Source organism: Anguilla rostrata, chromosome 4, assembly GCF_018555375.3.
Source record: "Anguilla rostrata isolate EN2019 chromosome 4, ASM1855537v3, whole genome shotgun sequence".
NCBI classification, from domain to species: domain Eukaryota; kingdom Metazoa; phylum Chordata; class Actinopteri; order Anguilliformes; family Anguillidae; genus Anguilla; species Anguilla rostrata.
Genome location: NC_057936.1, coordinates 46,740,153 through 46,754,960, shown reverse-complemented (window position 1 = coordinate 46,754,960; position 14,808 = coordinate 46,740,153). Strand labels below are relative to the sequence as shown.

The following is a 14,808-nucleotide window of genomic DNA, read 5'->3' as shown; positions in this document are numbered from 1 at the left end:
ATTTCTTATCGTGAAAAAAACCTACGCTACAGCATCTGAGGATTCTTCAAAGATTAATCCATTGATTAGTAGGATTTAAATAATTCATATAGTAAGAAACATCATCACAATGCTTTTGGCAGTTTTTGGTTTTAGGTTTAATCTGAGACATAATATGCACCAACTATACACACACACACACACACACACACACATATATATATATATTATATATATATATATATATATACACAAACACACACACACACACACATATATATATATATATATATATATATATATATATATATATATATATATATATATGACTGACTGACATAAAATCAAAATAATTTGCGTGGTTCCTGAATAAATTAGGAAATCAACATATGCAAGCATTTACTGCAGTACGGGACACACATGGCTGTTTTTATAGGAGCACATCACTAGTTAAAAAAACATGACAGTGTAAACCAGAACTGGTAAGTGCTAAAACGAAAGCACCTTACTCCAGTAGATGTTCATTTAAAATGCACAGGCTGCTCCCTCTTTGTACTTGTGATTAACTTCACTGCCTTTTTGAGAACATGGACATTTCACATTTTCACTCTTTAAATTGTTCACAATCATGCACATCATGGGATTTTGACATGGAAACATATGCAAGGCTCTTTGGTAAATACTTTAATCCTCTGTGAATAAATCCTTTGCATTTATATCTGAGATATATGCCAATACTGAGATGCCTTAGCCCATTTGTCAACCATGAGGACATTTATGGATGCACTGAAGAGGTGCAGTTCCTTTGCTTTAGGAGACTAGTCAAGTGGAATATGTGAAATATAGCCTTGCCGGGGTTTGGATACCATAATGATCATTTATTTAAAAATGAATCCACTTCGAGGAACACTATACAATTTCTTCATATAATATGTAAAACAGAACTCGATTTTTCTTTTATTGGGGAAAGTGGTCGGAACCCACAATAGCATTTAATTCTGAAGAGACCAGATATTTAATTTAGACTGACTTCAGTCACTAAGTTAAATGAACAAGAACTGACACAACACCTGGAGCTTCAGAGCCAAATTTGTTAGTATACACTGATGAGCACACTGATCCAACTAAGCTGAAAAAGACTGAAATAAACAGCATTTTTATTGTAGATGCATTTATACAAGCAAAGAGGGATGTTCAATCATCTTGCTTATGGTAGGTTAGTCTTATCTTAGACAAATATCTTAACAAATAATGACACTGTTCCACTACCTACCACTTCTGCTCTAATGAATGTACTTTAACCTATGGTGAAGGCAATACAAGGTGTCCAAAAGCACATAACAGTGTTACTGATTAAGACAGTATGAAGAAACATTCAAATCTTTAGCTCTATCTTAACTGAAAAGGGTTAAGTTTGTATTTTTTGAGTGCAGACCTATTTAGCGAACTGCTATTTTTCAAATAACACTAAAAAAGAGCTTTAAAAAAAGAGCAGTCTGCACCATTGCCATAATAAAATCGTTAAGGTACGCCATAAACGAAAATAAGGGAAATGTTTAAAAAATAAATAAATAAAAATAACTCGCAAAAAAAAGTTTCCAGAGTGAGTGAGAAACCGCAATGCAGTTGGATTGAATTTAGGCCGAAGTGAGAACTCCTGAGAGACTACTGTTCCCACTTCACACAAGTGCACAGCAATAAACGATCAAGAACACTTGAGATCAAAGGTAAGGTTCATGCATGAAGCTAACGAAGAGAACTTTGTTTGGGCCCACTGTTTCATCACTTCTGGGTTGTATAAACACCAATGTAGCCCAAGCAAACCAAAACATCGTCTATGGTTTCCGACGTGTCAGTCATCGCCTCAAACCCTCATTTAATGAAACCCCCCTCAAGCCTTTTCAAACAAACAAGTGAAAACAAAAACAAAACAAAAGAATCCTGTGGAAAACACTGGAGAATCAACACCTTAAATCAACTGAAACAAGAATGACAAGATTTGGTTCTTTGAGGAAACAAGCATTAAGAAAACTTGTTGGAGGGTATTCAATCCTCCCAATGTGTCCTTAGTTTGGTCTAAAATATTCACACAATCTTATGTACCTACCATTGATTATATTTTATCAGTACTGTCTATGACTAATACATAACCCATAAACCAAAGAAAGAAACACATTTGCTGACACACTCGGTCAGTCAAAGGTTAAAATGACCTGCAGTACTGAAAGGCAAAATGGCTAAGCACTGTTTTCCAGAAGGTCAGAGCAGTTACCATATCATATATGGTTATATATTTTTAGTGTGATTGACAGTATGGAAAAGCAGTGCTTAATAATAATAAAAAATACACCTACACACACTGTCTTGTCTTGCCGAACTCTTTATTAAACAACAAACATTTCATAATAAATCATTCCTCAGTACTGTTTAAAAAAACACTTTTATTTTTACAGAAAATCAGTAAGGGCTGATTCCAAAATATTTCTCACTTATTAAAAGCATAGGCAAGGCAAGTTGCATTGTGGAAAAGTTACATATTTTTATCCATGAATCATCTCACGTATAAAAAAGCTATACCGTTAGACTGAGTTGTATTGTATTATATAAGTCACAGAAAGGAATAGGAAGCTTTCAATGCAGGGATGTTCTGACATTTTTCGAAGGCCTGAGCCAAACACTGAGATGACCTCACTCCGCACCGAATACAATTTCTGGACCAAATCGTTAAATTAAAAGAAAATCTACTGTTTGAGACGTTCATTTTTAATTTTTTTTATTTGCTGGTATCAATAACTTTAGCTCATAGAATGCTAACTGTTGGTATGATATTTAGACACTGAACCATCAGATGCAAGACTTAAAAGAAGAGATTAGCTTTTTCTCCTGAAATAAAAGTACATATATAACTATGCGAGTATTGAGATCTTGAGCAAAGTAAAACGGAAGTACTTAACAGTTTTAGGGTCCGTTTGAAAAGCACGGACATTGAAAATATTGATTTAGACTCACACCACCCTTGTGCCGTAAAGCTATGAACTGCCACAGAAAGCAAAACACAGATCCCCCTTTAAGAGCCATGCTATCGTCCATCAGTTAGAATCAAAAGGAGATTAACCCCAAGGTTGACAGGGAAAACCACCCCTTCACTGCCACCACTGGATACCAGGGGTCATTCTTTTGACTTCATTAGCTTTGACCTTTCCAGTCCATTACAAAGCCTGTTTAAGAACGGACAGTATTTAGCATTTTCCTTTTGCCATTCTTTACCCTGGAAGCTGAAAAAAAAAAACACCAACAGTAGAATTTACACTGTAGGATCTTGACATCCTCTAAGAAGATCCAAGGCCTTGCCTGAGCTTTGTAGCATGTGACAGCATTCACAAAACAAACAAGTACCCCCCTCCACACCCCACCAGAGGAGGTGGAATTGTACCTTACGAGTCATTCCAGCAAGGGGTCCCTGGGTTATGATTCAGCCTCAGCAACTTCACCTTTTAGCTGAAAACAACATTTGAAGTTGCAATGTATTGCAGGTTTAAAACCGCTGCTGAATGAAGATAACTCTAAAATCTGGCCACTACTGCACGCTGCTGAGCAACCCATGATTCATTCGCGTCATATATGTTGCGGTTGGAATGGAATACCGCTCCATTTTAATAGTTTCATTTGGGTATGGGGAATAAGATGACTTCCCCATGCCAAAAAGAACATTGCCTAAAAATATTTCAGCTGAACTGAAAGTCTCACACAAGGCAGGACGTAGAAGTGTGTGCACAATTCGTAATATTTTGAAAACATGCCAATGTATTTTTCCCTCAGCAGTCAGTGAGTCAGGTGTGCTTTCCATGATTAGTTAAATTTACAAGTGAACAGCTACACGTACATAAACATACACACAGACGTGTGCATCAGCTGAATCCTGCAGGTTCATTTCTGTAAGACGTCATTAAGAACCTATCAGAAGAGAAAAGTGCTACGAAAGAAATGGCAAAAGATGGCAGCGGGGCAAGCCAAAAGGACTGTGAATACAGGAAGTCCTTCACTGCTGCTGGGAACCGTTAACAAAATAACAGAATTCCGCATTCTCTGGCGTGTCAATAAATCGAAGATTCCCTAATAAACTGACCAATAGGCCAATCACACTGCCTCTTCAGTGACTGGTTCCTTTTCACCCCAATGTCATACACAGCAACACCCACTTCAGCCTAATCTACTTCATATGCCTTGAAGACCAATTAGATGAATAAAAATGCAATATTAAATGGGGAAAATAATATTTCACATGGATATTTGATTGAATGCGTGTGTAATTAACAAAATGAGTAATGTAGTGATTGTATATATGTGACCTATTTCTTTTGCCAAGTATTCTATATCCAGGAGGTGAATCAAAATGGCTGATGAAATCCCTCGTTTGCAATAAATATTGACATAAATGTGAACCGTTAAAATTTCGATGCGTTTTCCTGCCGTCCTGCAATTAAAACAGGAGCGCTGTGCTGCAGTCAAACACTGACAGATTCCCCTTCCCTCATCATTACCCAATATTTTCTTCTACATTTAACAACCTAATTTCTGTCCCAATAACAGCCAATGATCACGCACTCCACCCAGCTAGCGATAGCGCGCGTCCATATGCAGGAATACATCTGACCACAGATCGGCTGATCACTCAGCAAAAATCTTTGGGACTAACCAACACACGCCCAACATAAGAAGCCTCCCCCGATAGGAATCAAAATCACACTTATTCCAGCGTGGCAATTTGTCTGCATTTCAATTCCAGGGGCTGAGAAAGCAGAGAGGCAATGAGAACATAAGAAAGCAGTGAGAAAGCAGAGAGACAATGAAAACATAAGAAAGCAGTGGGGCTGTCAGCATCCTGCAGCAGCTGGGTAGCAGTGGCATGTTGTTTTTTCACTATAAAATCTGCTGACAGCTTTCAGGAGAGGCAACTCCGACAGTACACCCCCCCCACACTCAACTACTCTCACCTCTTAGGTATTGACTGATCTCCACTTTCATGCACTGCTTGCGTAATAAGTCTATTAATTTCCAAAGATGTTATGTAAATAAGACTCCTTTTGTATAGCCTTGGCAGAAAGTGAACCACAAGAAGCAAAATAATTGTTTTCCTGCGATTCAAAAACATGCAGAGGAGAGGGCACTGGCCAGAAGGTCGGCCGAGACATTACGTGTGCTCAGCAGACTGATAATCTACTGCTTTCTCTCCAGTCAAGGTCAGGGAAGCTTCGTCAACACATGAGAAAAGCTTACATTTTAATTAATATTGTGAGTACTTTAAAATAATGTTATGAAAATGTGCACTCCTTTGATGGAGCACATGAACAGCTACAATGCCAAAAGATCTCAAACTTTCTCATATATATATATATATATATATATGAGAAAGTTTGAGAACTGTCAGAGGTGCAGAATCGCCCACTATCTTCCATTCCTCCAACATCTTCTCAGAACTCCGACTACAAACCACAACCAAATGTTGGTTCCCAAAATCTCACAATTGCACTTTCGAATGATTTCTGAAAGAGATTAGCATAGCTAATTATGGTTCATTGTAGGTTCCAGTAAGAATAGTAGTCTTGTCAATTTTTCTCTTGCGAATCTCACAAATGTTTGGCACTGCATAAATAGCATGGGTAAGGTAGGATTGCTTTTTAATGACTATGGTTCAGCAGAAAATTCAGGCCGGTATTATAGAGTGGAAAGGCTCCAGACTTTTATACATACATTTATTCTCCGTTGTTTCAATTTCATGCCTATTTACTATAATCTTAACATCTCCTATTTCAGAGCCTGTTGTACTGATATACAATTAATGTAGTTTAATGCTCATGATGGTGGTGTTCATATTTGCATAACTTAATTCGCTGTAATGTCCAAAAAGGTACTTGACCAGTTGTCAGCTGAATCTGAGCTTGCACTTGCACTTGCTTTGCCAGGCCTTTGTTGTAAATTAGATTCACATCGTAATTGACCTGCCTGGTAAAATAAAGGTTAAATAAAATTTAAAAAACGGTCTTCCTTGGGACTTTACTTTCCCCCTTGAGAGAGTAATTGCACTTCAATCCCTGATTTTTCCACTCGTGTTTGCATCCTGTCGCCGGAATAAGAGCGTCTGCAAAATGCCAGCAAAGTAAAAGTCTCTGAAGCAATAAGTTACGGCGAAGAAATAAACACTAACAGTCGTGTTATATAATCACACGTACGTGCGTAGACACAAACACGCACGCTGTACAGGTATGTGCGTATACACAGACCTCTCTATGATTTGTGCTCTCCCGTGGCCTGCTGGGGCTGACCCGTCTGGAGGGCTCACCCTTTGCTGAGGCTAACAGCAGCCCTCTCACTCTGATGCAGGACACCCCGTCTGCAGTGCAGAGGCCTCCCGTTAGACAGCAGAGAGCCTGAGCTGCCCAGGCACTGAGTACAGGACATTAAGCCCGGGCCTGATCCTGCTGCACACCTCTGGCCAAACAGAGCAGCGGACCGGCTCGCTGTGTCACTACTCTCCGCCCTCACGTTCTAGACAGCAAAAATAAATAAATAAATAAAAACCGCAGCAGAGTCTTATGAGGACAGACAGATGAGTGTTTGAGAGCGAAGGAGGAGGGGGGAGAGAGAGAGAGAGAGAGAGAGAGAGAGCGAGAGAGAGATAAATCTGTTAAGCATACAGTACCTAGTCATAACATCTATGGTCCAGCGTTCAGCTGACCAGTTCTATGTGGCTGGTTTTCAGTTGCCTGGTTTTATAATAATAATAATAATAATAATAATAATAATAATAATAATAATAAAGTATCTTACATTTTGCGTGTTCCATTGTAGTCAATTTTATTATTTGAATAGTGTAGGACTGTATGTGGTGAAAAAATTACACCCATTTTTCCTCGCTTGTGTTCCAGTTTACCGATGTAACAAGAAGTTTGCAAGCCCCGTTGAAAATGTTCTGTAAAGTGGAATCTTGCTACATTATGCTTTTGAGGAAGTGAGGAAATTCATATAAACTTCAAAAGTACTTAAGTCATACTGTAAAAAGTTGTCGCATTCAGTAAAACATTGGGCCAAACTGATGACTGAAATTTCCTAACAAACGACACCTCGTGAACAGATCCTTGCGCCCTTTCTAGTACATTTACGTCTGTCCTCAGGAGCATCCGATTAAACACAATTCTACAATAATCCGGCGAAAACATTCAGTTCTTCCATGTAATTTATAGTTTTATTTCAAAAAACGTTATCGTAAAACACGGACCAAGAGTGTTTCATCAATATTCGTTATCTTGGTTATACTATTAGAAATTTAAAATGTGCTCAAATTTAAATGTAATGTGAATTGGAAAAGATACAAAAACAAAATGAAATAAAACTAAATTTTATTTACCTTTGCAATTTCAGCGACATTCATTCCATCTAACAAAGTATCATGTAAAAGTATCTTATTTCTAGCCCACTATGTTTATCTAAAATATGCGCAATACATAGAAATATTATTTTTTGTTATATTACTTTGTTTGTATGCTATAGCTTATATTATATATTATCTAAGTTTGGGTTTGAATACTGTAAAGTAAATAACACCAAGAAATATTTGAATGTTAATGAACGATAAAAATTGGTAAGCATTTTAATAGTCAGCATTAGATGTTAAGCTTTGATTGGTTAGCTAATTGTAAATATTTCTTATGGAAAATATGTTTTGGCACATCTTAGTACAATCGCAGGTATCATAGAGTTATATTTTTGGCTACAAGCTCACTGTTGTGCACAAAATATGATTGTTTCCTAAATGGTATAACAGTCCATCTATACTAAATAGAAGCATGTAGTAAAACATTTTTTCAAATATAAAAAATTAAAAAGCATGAAATTTCCATTTAGCAAAAGTCTGCAATTTCATTCATTTTGTTTCATTTCGACAAACGCAAAACAATTCACTGCCTATAAAATGTCACAATATTTGAAGAAATTCTGGTAAAACAATCACATAATCATGATTTCTACAAGTAAATGTCTATTTGTTGTCAGTAAACGAAAATTAAGATCGTACATTTTGCAGTAGCCTGTGCCGTTTGCATGAATTTGGTACGGCCTCCTACGATAAATTGAAACACGTTACTATGCATCATCACTGTTTCGTAATTTACACTGTAATCTGGAAGTGAAATCAATATTCACCTGACCGCAAACTGCAAAGATAGCCATGTGTATACCAGTTCACCCTGTTGAAAGATGACATTCGTTCTTAACAGAGAACCATTAGCAAATTTCCCTCTCTGTGCCTGCAAAACAACGGCTCTGGCTTCCTTCGCAGCAGGTAAGTATTTTCTCACCGCTGTGTTTTATTTTTCACATTTAATTGTGATCTAGCCCAGTTCCAGGTAGGGAGCAACAAACTAGCTTTCATGAAGGAAAACCTCAGCTGCAGAAGCATGCCCGCTACATATAGGGGTCGGCTTTTGAGAGGGGTTTAATAACGTCTATAAGAACACGTTGCCCTGTACAGTGAGATCTGCCCAGAACCACAGAGCTACTTTTTTTGCGAGCGGTACCGAGAGGCCCCTGCCTAGCAAGTCCGCCCGTCCTCCACGCTAACGGAGCCGAAATCCAAGAAGCTCCTTTTCGCTAGCTCCGGTTCGGGCTACACCTCAAAATGGAGGGGGAACTGCCCTTGAGCGCCTGACATTCGGAGACCGGCAGCGGGTACAGATGTATGCAGAGCCATGCACAATTACGCTGCCGTGAGGGGGGAAGTCAGTCTGGGCTCTTGGATGCCTGCCAGCAGCGGTCTTAAAATGTCATGTGAAGCTGCGATACACAGTGTGCCGCATCAATGTCAGAGCGAGGCCCCTGGATAGGGGCTTTCGGAGAGTTACGTAGCCAGTGGGATGAACCTGCGTTTGTGGAGACCGCATTGTTGGTGTCGCTGTTGCACACTACAAAGGGGAAAAAATGGCGGAACTCTGCAGTCATGTGATCCAACGTGGGATCACATGCTTTAAAAAAAAAAAAAAAAAAAAAACTGCAGCGTCGGATTTACCGTGAGTGATGCTCTATAGGCACTCGATGCATGCTGTGGTTTCATACATCACCGCTGTATAGTAAAACTCCCGATTCAGCAGCTAAATGTACCATCACTTGAAATGACTGCTTGCAGCACACTGAAAAGGTTGTGTTTCCATAAAGCAAGACTGGTGCCTGCAGCTTTATGCAGCAATATCTCCCTTTTCCTACTCACGTTTATGCTATGGAAAGAAGCTGAGTCATGCTGACTCCCTTAGCTGGTAATCAAAGGTATCTGCGCAAAAATAACTGTCTACATTAAAGATGGCAAATGCACAGCCACACAACCATTTTAGCCAAGTTTAGGTTTGAAACTAACGTGAAAAAATGACATAACAGATAAAATTATTATTTCTTTTGAAACTAAAACTTCTTATATGAGGAGCCAGTGTCAAATGAGGTAAGCTGACCTCATCAACTACTGTGTAACAGTTAAAGGACTGCGGACACTCTCCATGAGTTGCCAAAGGATTCTTAAATGAATGTTGTTTCTCTAAGGAAACTCAAATACTTGAGAAGAAAAAAAAATTTAATTAAAAAAAATAAAACAATACTAATCAGCAAATTCAAAAGATGACATTGTGGAACCTAGATTAGATTTTGTTCTTTACTCTAAATAGTAAATTTAAAACAGTGCATCTTTTTTCCAATTCTCACATAATAAACATTTGGATGTCACTTTTGACAATACATATATTTACCTGAAGAAATTAAAAATTATGATGCCTCTTAAAATTTAAATGTGTTATAGAAAATCTGCACCGCAGTTATACTGCATTTTCAACTGGACTTTCATTTTAACGATTTCTTCACAAATAGACCACATAGTAACTTATATCAATACTACATTGTACTCTGCCCTGCAGTACGTTATACTGCTATTCTTTCTATAAAAGCACCAAAACTGGTCATTAGTCATTTTCAACTAATTAAAAACATAAATTTTGAATAACAAGTCAGCCTTCTTCATTAAGTCTAGTTTCTTCAAAAATCTGAAACATACAAACAGCTTCCAAAGTAAACAAAACAGGGCCAAATAAGAATATAAACACTTCAGAATTCATTTAATTCATAAATCTCTGACTCACGACACTGTAAAAAGGACAACTCAATAGAACTCGTCAATTTTAAGACTAATGAGACCAGCAGACAATTTTAATATCAAAACCAAACATTTACTTTTTTCCTATTCTCCTAATGCCCTAAAAACAGCCCTATTGCTGAAACAGACCGGGGCACATCGGGGTCTGTGCAGTGGGCAATACACAATAAATAAATTAATAAAACCCAAGCTACTTTTTAAAAATGAACATTAATCGATTCTTGAGGTGAAAAACTCACCCATGACGAACACATAACAGAGTGTCAAAGGGCAGTAAAGAAAGTCTGAGTTATGACTACAAGTAGCCAGTCAAAAATATTTAAATAATCGTAAACGTAAATTCCCATTTTAAAAGTGCGCTTTGTGAAAAGTAAATAATACAAATAAACATATAAATGCATGCAAACAAAGACAAAAACTGCATTTGACGACACATGCCGATTGAAGGAGAATGGGTTTCGGTTCTTTCTGCGCGCTGAAGTGAAGGGCAATGAGCTTTTATGAAGTATGATAGCTGCAAATGGTCGGCCTGAGAGCTGTCAGTCTCCTGTTTCCCAGAGCAATTCTGTCAGATTTTACAATACAGGCTACTGCACAACTGCTGTTAACATCAGGCCTGTCCCCAAGGGATTCCCATTCGCCCTCACTCACTCCTTTGAGCATTCCCTGCATTCTTGCCCTCTTAAACATGTCTAAATGTGCTTGACTGCCACGTAAACATTTAAACTCACCTCAGCAGCATCAGCATCTCCTCTCCTCGTCTTTACGCACGGGAGAAGGTAGACATCGCCACGAAAACAAGGCCACTAGGAGAAATGCTAGGTGCTGCTTCCGTTTGCTGCAAAAACGTTTTTTAAAAGAGCAATGATTAAACAGGGAAAGAATTGAGCGGGTGACACATGCTCATTAAATGCAGCGCTACCAATCCATTATTGAAGTACAAATAACTTAAATGTAATGTTTATATATATTTGTGATATTAACGGTTGTGTTTATTGGGTCAAGGATTATTTCTACTATGGATGCTGTAGTCAGCATTTAAGGAAATCTTCAAACCTATTTACACCAGCTGTTGTTGCGTCTCAACAAAAATACTAAATATTTAACTTCTGACATTACTAGTAGTTTGGTATATTTCTTCTTCAAATGAGAAAATTATTTTCAAAAGACAAAATTAAAAATGAGATGATTATTTAATGCAATATAATAAGAGAAACAATTCATGTTAGCACTGCAAACACAATCCTAACAGCACATCATCTTGCATATACTACACTATAGACTGACACAATAATGTTGGGTAGTGGCTGGCGTGCTGGCTTAATGTCCAAGGCCCTGAATTTCAACGGCTGCAACCGCTGAGCAAGGTCCATTCCCCACTGATTCACAGATGACTTAAAAAACACACAGCAAACCCAGCATGTAATAAAGGCACAATCCTAAAGGCACAATCCAGAAAAACAAAAACGTAAACAGCTACGAGGCATTACGTTCACGATACTACAAATTATTTTCATTCAAGTGATGGGTTAGCGGATCATTTGAGGGAGGCCTTCCTTAACCTTACTGTAAGAGGTCCGATTAGCTATAAACTATCGGTACAAAGGTTATTCTAAAGGCCCAATCGATATATGCAGTATGGCACTTCGTGATTAACTTTGACTAGTGCATTCACGTAAGCGTTAATATTTCTGGGCCTTGTAATATTTTCCCGTAATGTAAGGGACACTTCATCTTGTGATGTTGTCTAAGCAAAGAAAAATACTTAAAAACAAAAAAAAGCGCTGTTTTATATTCCAGATTAAAAGCTGCATAAAACAAAACAGCACAGTAATTTGTTTGACACAAAGGAAACCACAAACCACTTCGACCATGAACAAAGCCTTTTTGCTAAAAAAATTTTTTATTGCGCATTAAACACTGTATCAATATTCAACACGGACAGATCGCCGTAAAAAAACAACTACCGCAAAAATAATGGACACAAAAAAATGCCTTTAAACTTCATTCTGCAGAGTAAAAATCATTATGAAAACCCATGTGGTAAGTGCACAGAGGAAATAATGCCTCTTGGTTTAAATACTTGCTTCCAGCAATCTCAAAATGTGATAATTAAGTGATCTGTTTAGACTGGCCACTGATAGCCCAGCAGATAAACATAACAGTGCAACTTAGCACAAATAAGTTGTTGTGTCAGACTACGCCCCGAGGAAATTTCATCACACTTGAAAGACCAGTCAAATGGACTTTCTGCAGCATTTCTGAGAAAATTAAAGTATTCAATGAACTAGCATTCAAGAATGCAGTAAAAACAGATTTCAAATAACATTGGGCCTTTCTGGTTTTGGGGGCAAATTGGTGTGGGTAGTTTTGCTTAAAAGCTTGAAGCAGCTACTCCAAACAGTGCGCTTCTTTAACCTAAGGTACTTATGTCGGATAACGTTATTTCCAACTTTGTTTAGTCTTTTTTTTTTTTTTTACAAAATAAACTGCTGACTGCTAATACTATGGACCGTATTTGTCCTCAGGAGAAAGGAACTGCACAGCCACACTGTGTATGTGTCATTTCACCCCAGAAGACAGGGAGTGATGTGAAAAGACACTGTTCTGTAATGAAAATCAGCCATAAAAGCCACATATACACCCATGTTGTTTGAAAATACTTGAACTTGCACATACACATACACACACACGCATACCATACACAAACACACACACACACACGTACACTCACACAAACACACATACACAGTCTTCATGTGATATATCTTAAACTTTAAATGTTTGATAACCTCTGATAAATCTTTTATAACCAAATAGGACTTTGGTATCACAATGTGTGTCGACTTGTCCCCCTTGTTCCTGATTATAATTCTTCAACAAGAATAATTTTTTTAAATAGTGAGACATTGAACAATTGCGCACAGATTTCAAAAGGCGCCATCTTGTCCAAAAACCCAGGATGTGCTGCAGTGCTGCTGTACTTCAGCATTCATTATAACAGCAGAGAAAAAATTGTATCTAGCTCCTAACAATGCATTGGTTGAGCCAGCAAAATTCTGGCAGTTCTCATTGTAATGATTACAAAATGTTAGCACCACAACTGCAAAAATGCTAGCTTCTCTTGTGACCTCGAAATACACCAAGAACTCCAAATATATGATATTAGCTATCAGAATAAGGTTTGATTTGCTTCTTGTTTCTATTGAGAAATGTCTAGAATAATTCTGCCTGCATTTAAGCAGCACCATAGTAACAAGTATGTGTTCCTCCATATTCTTAAAAATGGGCTTATAGCTACCAAGATGGGGCAATGCACAGCATTTGGCATCATTCCAAAACTTCTTTTCATGACTATTTGTCTGAAAGCCCAGTATATTCATGAGTGAAGCAGGTGGTGCACTGCAAGTTGAGACAAATCGATGGGCAGACTCGCCGTCATTACAAAGTTTAATCACCCCCGCCCCTTTTCGACCCCTCCTGCCCATTCACAGGTGCATTCTGAACATCAGCCTCCCCATTAGTGTTGGTGGATGAACTGGCGCCACCATTTGAGCATCCACAAACGCATCGCTCTCTTGGTCAATGGGGAGGGAAAATTCTACCCCTTCTGATGCAACTTTCTCCCACCCTGATGCAGGCTTCATGAATAGTTTGTGTGCGTCATGCTCCAGTGCCAGGTCCCAGACAATGGAGTAGTACAGTACGCGATAAAACATTGAGAATATAAGGGAGCAGAGTATTTAGGGGAAGGCAAGAGAATTAAAATGACTCTTTGACCAAACTTCAAGAATATACTGAATATAATACAATGACAATAATGTCTGCTCTCAATATCCAACACAATGCATTACAAATCAATGCGTGCATTACAGAATTATTAGTGATAACCAAAACAAAACTCCCTGTCCCATTTAACTCATTAACTGTTGTTCCAGTCCTGTCCAGAGTAGACTGGTGCCAGACAAGTCTTTGCCTTACATACTGAGTCTAAACGCACGGATAATTCGCACTGTACATCCTTTATAAATGTATAACGTGCAAAACGTGTGCAGGGGGATACTGTAAGGCGTATTCACGTGAGCAAAGGTGCGTCACCTGCTCATCTTCTTAGCTATAAATGAGGGCTCACGAGCAGCCTAAACAAAAACGCAGTGGTACCTCATCACTATTCACCATAGGCTACAATAGTAACCCCAAGTAATTTTACAATAGAGTACAACAAATGGCAATAACGTCAGTCTTAAATGCATTTTCCCGAATCGGGAAGACTTTCTGTCTTTTACTTGATTTTATTAACGCCAAACTTCCGTTTAGCACTGCCAACCATTCATACATCCAGCTTACTGCTATCAACAATAGGCTTTCGTTCAAAATGTCCATAACTGTCTTACCTGTGTATTTATGAACAACTGTCTGGTGACACAGGAAAAAAAACTTTTTTCTGCGTGGAAATAATGCGTTTCTCATATAGGCTACCGCGTGTTTGACTTAAACAATGCCAGATATTTTGAGATACGGAAGGAAATATTAACACCTCCAAGCGCCTTCACGGTTTTATATATTTGGATCAAGATTCTAACTCTTACATCAGTTATAGCAGTTAGAGACAGACACTAGTCGTTTACGTGCCTGTCTGCGGC

At 38.2% G+C, this 14,808-nt stretch overlaps 2 long non-coding RNA genes across 2 annotated transcripts in view; one reads left to right on the top strand and one right to left on the bottom strand.

Moving 5' to 3' along the window:
* Positions 1 to 6,732, top strand: part of LOC135253474 (uncharacterized) — a 20,072-nt gene extending 13,340 nt beyond the window's left edge. The window contains exon 3 of the long non-coding RNA XR_010329627.1: positions 6,361 to 6,732. This is a non-coding gene — a long non-coding RNA (uncharacterized LOC135253474). The remainder of the gene's footprint in view (positions 1 to 6,360) is intronic.
* LOC135253473 (uncharacterized) overlaps positions 1 to 14,808 on the bottom strand; it is a 17,936-nt gene extending 3,128 nt beyond the window's left edge. Inside the window, exons 1-2 of the long non-coding RNA XR_010329626.1 lie at positions 14,560 to 14,808; positions 10,897 to 11,003 (exon numbers count right to left, since the gene is read on the bottom strand). This is a non-coding gene — a long non-coding RNA (uncharacterized LOC135253473). The remainder of the gene's footprint in view (positions 1 to 10,896; positions 11,004 to 14,559) is intronic.